Source organism: Amphimedon queenslandica, unplaced genomic scaffold, assembly GCF_000090795.2.
Source record: "Amphimedon queenslandica unplaced genomic scaffold, v1.1 AMPQUscaffold_13243, whole genome shotgun sequence".
NCBI classification, from domain to species: Eukaryota; Metazoa; Porifera; class Demospongiae; order Haplosclerida; family Niphatidae; genus Amphimedon; species Amphimedon queenslandica.
In genome coordinates this window covers 119267-127219 of record NW_003546521.1, presented here as the reverse complement: position 1 = coordinate 127219, position 7953 = coordinate 119267, and the positions used below count along the sequence as shown (strand labels likewise).

General features: G+C 35.3%; 1 long non-coding RNA gene across 3 annotated transcripts in view; it reads right to left on the bottom strand.

The window, feature by feature from the left end:
- LOC109584138 (uncharacterized) overlaps positions 1-7953 on the bottom strand; it is a 26195-nt gene that overhangs the window by 3951 nt on the left and 14291 nt on the right. Inside the window, exons 1-4 of one of the 3 annotated variants that reach the window (XR_002185863.1) lie at positions 6565-6750; positions 5869-6132; positions 5085-5168; positions 4852-5015 (exon numbers count right to left, since the gene is read on the bottom strand). This is a non-coding gene — a long non-coding RNA (uncharacterized LOC109584138). Of the gene's footprint in view, positions 1-4851; positions 5016-5084; positions 5169-5868; positions 6161-6564; positions 6751-7953 lie in introns of those variants that run through there. The other 2 variants (XR_002185862.1, XR_002185861.1) reach the window with 2 other exon arrangements.

The following is a 7953-nucleotide window of genomic DNA, read 5'->3' as shown; positions in this document are numbered from 1 at the left end:
CTGTCTGATGGTATATTATTTAGTGGGTCGTTGTACAGTTATTGGCTTTTTGGTACTCGTCTTATATAACATTACATTGACACTGAAGTTGAATCGGTTAAGGCTGGTTCACAATATTATGCTAGTCTTGACGTTACGTTGACACTGGAATCGAATCTGGATCGATTACAGCGGAAAGCATGCATCAAAAGGTCAAATTTCCCACACTTTTGATTAAAAATTGATGGCACGCTAGCCTAATGTCATATTGTGAACCAGGCTTTATACTCTTAAAGCATGCATCAAAAGGACAAACCACCCCATGAGATTCTTAATCAGCAATTTATTTAATTTCTTAACTTCTGGTACGTGACACTAACACTTTAACAGGTGTTACCTCCTTTGTCCCATTACTCATTGTTACATGTACCACTAGAGATCTGTTGGAAGAAGCTTGAGACTGTACAGTATTGTAGGTTATCAGAGGAGGGGAGGAGGAGGAATGGAAGAGGAGGAGCTGAGGGAGGTATTTATAGCTAGTGATTTGAAGAGTAAGAATACATAAAGTACTCATTTATTAGAGACAGGAGGGAAGAGAAACTGAATGATCTGGTAACAAGAGATTTGATGATTGTCAGCAAAAACTATGATATATTAAAAATAACGATCGAGACATTAGAGATAAAAATGAAAAGTATTATACACATTATGATTGCAATTTTATCTTTTTTCATATGTTACTTAAACCCTTACTAATTTTAGCTACATGCAGGCTGATATTACTTTTCTTCACTTAATTAATGATAATCATGGTGTCTGAGTGTGTGTGAGTGTGTGTGTGTGTGAGTAAATTCCTTCCTAATATGGTAACAATGAATCTAATAAACTGATCACAAGATGTCATTAGAGGACAAGTGTTGGACTGCCTTTGAAAATAGAGATCATAGAGAAGCTGTTCGCTTACTAGCATTAGTAAAGGAACCAAATAAAATTAAAGGAAGCTATGAAGGATGGACTAACACTAGTTTACTTCATTTGTCTTCAAGGCATGGCTGGTTAGATGCTACAAAAAATCTCATCACTAAATATTACTGTGACCAACACAAAAGAGATAGTGGAGGTCGGACTTGTCTTCAACATGCTGCAGTAGGTAATCATGTTGATGTGATGAGATACCTCATTGATGAGTGTCATTGTGATCCAAAGGTTCCTGATAAGTATGGAAACACTGTTCTTCACAGAGCAGCTGCTAATGGATCACTTGATGCCATGAAGTACTTGATCAATCATCATCACTGTGATCCAATAGCTACTAACAATGAGGGTGACAATGTTGTTAAACATGCAGCCACCTTGCCAGCAACTTATAACAACTCACCTGATGTAATCAAATATTTAATCAATGAGTGTCACTGTGATCCAATGGCTGTTGGCAGGAATGGTTGGACACCTCTTCATACTGCTACTTATAGGGGTCATTCTGAAGCTATTGAATGTTTATTATCAACTGGTAAATGTGATCCATTGGCTAAAAACAATAAGGGAAGAACACCATTACAACTAGCCAAAGAAAAGAAACAGAGAAGTGGGATTAATACTCTTCCTATCTTTAAGAAGTTTGGTGATATAAAATCATCTCATCCAATTCATTCTTATGTTAACGTTCTCCTTGTGGGTAATCCTGGAGCTGGTAAAAGTACTCTTAGTCATGTCATCAATGACACAGCTAGTTTTACTCTTCTTGGTTCCTTCAAAAATGTTGAAGGGGTAGTGCCCTGTACTGCTGGTATCATTCCTTATAAACTAAAACACAGGACACTGGGTAACATCATTCTTCATGATTTTGCTGGTCATTCAGAATACTACTCCAGTCACAGTGCTGTCATTGAGAATCTCTTACAAGGTTCTGGTGGTGTGTTCCTCATAGTAGTCAATATATTGGAGAAGGAACCAGTCAAACAGCTTTATCAGTGGCTAACAGTTGTCACAAATGAAGCACAGAAAGCTCTTAATCAATGCCATGTTATTGTAATAGTCAGTCATGTGGATGAGATAAGTAATCCTGTTGAAAGGATAAAGAGAAAGGAAGAAATACAAAAGATTATTGTAAGGGAAAGGTGTGATAGTGTCTTTCTAGATTGTCGTAAGCTTGGTGGGAGTGGTATGGATTCCTTCTTTAATAAGTTGTCTAGTGCCTGTGAGTCCATTCGTAGTACAAGTGGAAGGAATTTGAGTCTTTATTGTCACATGATGTATGGTCTACTGGAGGAAAGGAAAGAGAATATACTCACCCTCTCTGATGTAATGTCTGCTGGTAAGGACAATGATGATTATTTTATACAATATAAAAGAGAAGAAATCTTAGATGTTTTAGATTCATTACAGTTGACTGGTTTGATCAGTGTTCTTAAAAGTGAAGACAAGGTATGGGTTGTTGTGAATAAGGGTATACTACTAACGGAAGTGGATGGGATTCTCTTTGCTCCAGAGACATTCAAAGAACACGTTGACATTGCTAGCAATACTGGTATTGTTAGTGTGTCTGGTCTGACTAGACTCTTCCCTGAATATGATCCTGACATGTTGATTCGCTTTCTGAAGAATATGGAACTCTGTGAAGAAATTAATCCATCTTTCCTAACAATGACAAACCTCCATCAGTTAGCAGTGGAAAAGGAGGAGGAGGGAGGGACAGAAAGAAGAGGAGAAAGGTTGTTGCACTTTCCATGTCTTTTGTCTATTGATAGACCTGATGAGATGACTAGTCAAGTGTACCAGTTTGGTTGGTGTCTACAGTGTACTAGTAAACATCATTTCTTTCCTCCTCGATACTTCCATGTCCTCTCATTACGTCTTGCTTACAAAATGGCTCTACCTCAAGAAGATGACAAGTTAAAGCGATGTTGTACATTTTGGAAGAATGGACTTTATTGGTCTAATAGTCATGGCGTAGGATCACTGGTAGAGATTGTGGATGAGAGCCAGTGTGTACTAGTAATGATGTCCTTTGATGAAGACATTATGATGTCAGTAGGAAGAGATGTGATAGGAGAGGTAATGAGTGTTTATAGAGAATCCTGTCCCAGTCTAAAGGTAAAAGAGTTAGTTATTGATCCTAAAGAACTAGCCTATCCTGTGAATACAACAAGAGAAAGGACAGTGTATAGCGTGAAAAAGATACTATCTGCTATTGACAAAGGAGAAAAGTGCATAGTTCATGATAATGGAACAAGTACAAGATTGAAGGAGATCCTATATGATGAATCATTATCAGATATTAGTAACCTGTCACTATTAGGAGGACGTGATATTAGGGTAAGAATTAACACACAAACTGTTTGATACATTAATACAAGCACTAATAATCAAAAGGTCATTTCTTTAAAAAGTAATTTTATTTCTTATCAATTACTCAGTCTTTGTCATAACTGTGGGTTGTCATTGTGTGGCTTTTACTACTAATAATATATACTTGTACATCTGTTAAATTCACCTTTCAGCAATACACTACTGATGTATATCACCTTGATAAACAAGCACAGTGACAAATATCAGTTATTATTATTATTATTATTATTGTATAGGAAGTGATTAAAGTAACTGAAGAATTCAAGACACCATTAGCTACAGTAAAGCTAGGTATGTTATAATATGCATTATCACAATTGTCTAGTAGTGGGAGTGTAGACTGTACAGTGTATATACACATTATTAATTATTATTTTTATAGATATTAAAGATCTTGATATTGTCATTGAAGAGCTAACAATACTACCTTGCCATATATGGCATGATCTTGGTCTTCAGCTAGGGCTCAATCAGCCTACACTAGAAGACATCAAAGAAGATAATAATGGAGACTCTAAGAAGTGCTTTAGACAGTGTATGTCTGCCTGGTTAAGAGGAGAAGATAAAGTGAGAGAGAAAGGAGGTCCCAGTTGGTCGTCATTAGCTACAGCACTGGATACAATAGAAGAGAAATCTATTGCTACTAACATTAGAGATAAATATCGTACATCAAACCAGTTAATTGTCTAGTTCTTTTGTTTATTGAAATTTGTTAAGATGGCTGCCTATAGTATCTTATTTTGTTTGTAGCTATTACTTATTAATAATAATGGTGCCTTGACATTTATGCATTTATGTACATGTACACTTAACTACAATATACCATTATTATTATTACTATGTAATCATTGTTCTTGTATTTGTACAAATGTTATGTAATGATCATTATGCATGTATTATTATTGTTATTCTTATTGTTACTTACATGTACATGTATGTGTGTTATCCTTATTGTGGCCTTTACTATTTCTACTTATAGACAGACTGTCAATATGACATCATATGATGTATTATGATTTTTAGTATAAGTGCATGCTTTTACTGTGTTTGGTTGTTCATTCATTTTTCCTTCTACTTCATTATTCCATTCTCATTTAAAGTCCTCTTTGACCCTAGCGTAGTTGCCATTCTCACATTACTAAGATGCGCATGCTGTTCTTTCATATACTCAGTTGTGTTTCACTTCTATATCTGCTTACTATTTAATTGAAATCACAGTTCCCAATATTACACATTATTACAAGATCAATGTAAAACATTAAGGGGACAAGCCAAGCAAAGCAATATACATCATTATTACTATTTACGTCTGTCTGTCTGTTGCTAATAAAAAAGTTTTAGTTGATTCCTACAACAAATTTTTGTGCAATGGGCAATTTTTGAATTAGTACATCACTACCAAATGTGTACACTAGCATCGTTACTATAAATAGTATCAATTACTACAATAGACAATGATACCATCATACACTACAATAGCATAGTGTCAATCAATAGCATGGTACTATAAATAGTATCATTTACCTCTATTCCTAAGGAAGAATGACACTATGTCTCAGTTCCAGTCTCCAGTACATTGAGTGGGAGGGAACATTGATCCAATGAATTAAGAGACACTCCTAGATCAGGAGAGACCCAGATTTTATGAAATAATGACAAAGATAGAGTTTGTAAGAGAGAGGGACCATCTAAACATGAAAAGAATAGGAGGTATTTTAATTTCAATTTATATTTATCATAAAATTGTAAATATTTACCTGGAGTGTTATAGCTAAACATTCTACAGTATTCCAGTGGATGAATGGCAGCAATGATCATAGCATTAGAGACACTGTAGACCACTGGATAATAATGAAGTTAAGGATCACAATTGCACATTATTAATGATTAATGTACATGTACATGTACATAGCTCAAGGAGAAAAAAATAACAAGAAGAAAGGAGAGGATAGAGAAAGAAAGGAGAATCATTGTACACATGCATAAGCCTTGGGCATTTTTCAGATTTCGGCTTTTGTTTAAAATGGCTGTAACTCTAAAAATTTAAGTCGGAATCAGCTCAAACTTTCTACACAGCATAAGGACATTAATACATATTAGAAAATTTAATAAAAATTGGGGTGATTTTTAGCCATTTTAAAGGAAAAACCATGGGCTATAGCCTTGGGTATTTTTCAGATTTTAGCAAATTTCTTTAAATGGCCGTAACACAAAAAATTAATTTGTAATCAGCTCAAACTTTCTACACAGCATAAGGACATCAATATGTATCAGAAAATTTAATAAAAATTGAGGGTGATCTTTTAGCCATTTTTCGGAAAAAACCATGGGCTATAGCCTTGTGTGTTTTTTATATTTTGGCAAATTTCTTAAAATGGCTGTAACTCTAAAAATTTAAAGTTGGATTCAGCTCAAACTTTCTACACAGCATAAGGACATCAATGTATTAGAAAATGTAATAAAAATTGAGGGTGAATTTTTAGCCATTTTTTGAAAAAAAACCAAGGCTAATGACTGTGCATGGGACATTAATTAGGATACACACAATCCTGTCCTCAGTGAGAGTGAACAGCAGTGGCCATTTAAAAAGGACGTCGTTCAACTTCCCGACATATTGTGGAAGAGTATCATCATACTGGAAGGACTCCATGTTTGGCTCTATACTGAAGACTGAAGAGAGAGCCAGAGATTATTGCTGAGATGAGGAGGAATGAAGAGTGAGGTGTATTAAAGAACTGTCATTAGCTAGGAGAATGAGGTCACCTTTATGAGAACCAAGTACTGTTAGTGTATCAAGACTGGAGCCTATTGAGAGGAGAGAGGAAAATAATTAATAACTATGAATAAATAATATGAATCATTGATATTGATGGGGAGCCTGGAACTTTAAAAATTGTAAGAAATCCAAATTTAATCAGAAATAGCTCAAACTTTCTATGCAACATAATACATCAGAAAAGATTGAAAATGCTGAATCATCTCCTTTTCATTTTTGAAGAAATTTCCTGTACTTGTAGTACAGAGACTTTGGCCCAATTTTTGAACAACTTTAAAACTTTGTAAAAAAATCCAAATTTAATCGGAACTAATCTGGTCCCTCCTCTTCGTTGTGCAGTGGTGCAACAAAGAGGCAGGGCCAGATGAAATGGGAACATGCTCAGTCTTTGATTGGATTCAACTCAGACATCTATGCAACATAAGTACATGTCAAGCTGGTAAAACTATTCTCTCTCTAACCTTCTCTCCAAGGATAACACGAGACAGTCAGCTGAGGCAAGCATGGAGTCCATTATCCTCTGCAACAGCTCTCTGACTAGGAGCACTAAACACGCTCTTGTCTATTAGCCAAGCTCCTTTACATTCCTGTAGTACCATCATGATGACTCCACGTGGTTTCGATCACACCTATACCACTCCCCTTGAGCTTTGATGCAATAAAAATTAATTGTGGTGAAAATTATTATTTTGCCAAAAAGTTTAAAATATGTGAGAAAAAATGAAAAGAAAATAGCCACCTTGCCTACACTATCTAGGCAATGGGCTATCATATAACTTTATGCTTCACAAAAACTGCTTTTATTTACCTCCTCTATGGGGACATAGAGGGATTTAGTGAAAAAAGGCTCCAGAGTTGAGATATGACCATCAGTAGAGTCAAAATGGGCTACAACTCACAAAAAAGAATCTAAATTCAAAAAGCCTCTGTATGAATCCTGACAGGTAGAGTCTTAGGCAAAAGAACTTCCTACATACCACATATAGCTGCTCTATCTCTTATAAAACGTCCAAAACAACTTTAACAGAGCATAGATATAATACACAGTATTATATCTATTATATTAGTTCTGCGTATTATATCTATGCACAGAGTATGCCGACATGTTCTCTTGCTTTTAAATGGAAAGGGTTGAAACTCGTTTCTGCATGTCATTATGTATACTATGAATAATGATTAAAACTGTGAATATCATGAATATGATTAACAAGATGACCAGCCACCGATGAGAAAACGTCTGTATGTATGTACAGGCATAGGGCCAGGGTCAATGGTCTAACTATTATATAACCTAATCTTCATTGAAAGCAGGTGTAGTCACAATGAATAAAATGGCAGCTATCAACAAGTCTGAGCTTATTTGCAACAAACGGTCAGCAAGATAAGGCTAAAATGCTGTCCAAAGACTTCTCTAGCAAAAAGAAAGGTTAGGAAAGCAGGTGTAGAATCTTTTTACTTTATATAAAGGACTCTGATGAGTTGAATGCAAGTGGTGAAGCATTAGCTATCTGCATGCACCATGACATCTATTCTAGGTGATGTTTCTTCTGTAGCAGCAAGCCTAGGTTAACAAAGAAGATGTACAATCATAGTCTATGGTACAATCTTCTTCAAATATGATTTGTTCAGTCACTGCTTCTAACTATGAACCACTATGGTGCAATGGACTCGCCTGCTGGAATTCACCTGAGTGATATGTGTTACTTGTACTGTGATATTTTAAGCAATTTTGAAAAAAATTATTATTGACTGCATAGTTATAATGATAATTAAAATAAGTTATCGGTGTGGTCAACAACTAGCTAGCTAAATCATGGCACATGGGTAGGAGAAAGAAGAAAAGCTGAAAT